The sequence below is a fragment of the Penaeus monodon genome, chromosome 24 (genome assembly GCF_015228065.2).
Source record: "Penaeus monodon isolate SGIC_2016 chromosome 24, NSTDA_Pmon_1, whole genome shotgun sequence".
Lineage (NCBI taxonomy): Eukaryota > Metazoa > Arthropoda > Malacostraca > Decapoda > Penaeidae > Penaeus > Penaeus monodon.
In genome coordinates this window covers 31,286,293-31,286,631 of record NC_051409.1, presented here as the reverse complement: position 1 = coordinate 31,286,631, position 339 = coordinate 31,286,293, and positions in this window count along the sequence as shown.

Here is a 339-nt window from a genome sequence, read left to right as displayed (position 1 = left end):
AACCAAGACAAGTCTCTGTCACATCTCTTTGGTTGCTTTAAAAGCAAACTGAGCGACAGCAAAGAACTCCCACGCGTCGCCATGACGAAGCGAGAGACACAGAGGATAAATGCAAAGTCGGGAATAAGGATTATGAGAAGGGATGAACAAGTGGGGAGGGAAACAGTCAAGGGAAGAGCCGTGTGGGGGCGCTTATACTACAAGTACGGCGGTCGGGCTCAGTCTGGAACGGAGCCAAGTGTGACTCAAAGTCTCGAACATCACTCGGATGGCAATGGATTCTCGACTCTGTTCATTATTTCATGGTGGGTGTAGGCGTTAATGTGTGCCGGTGCGTTC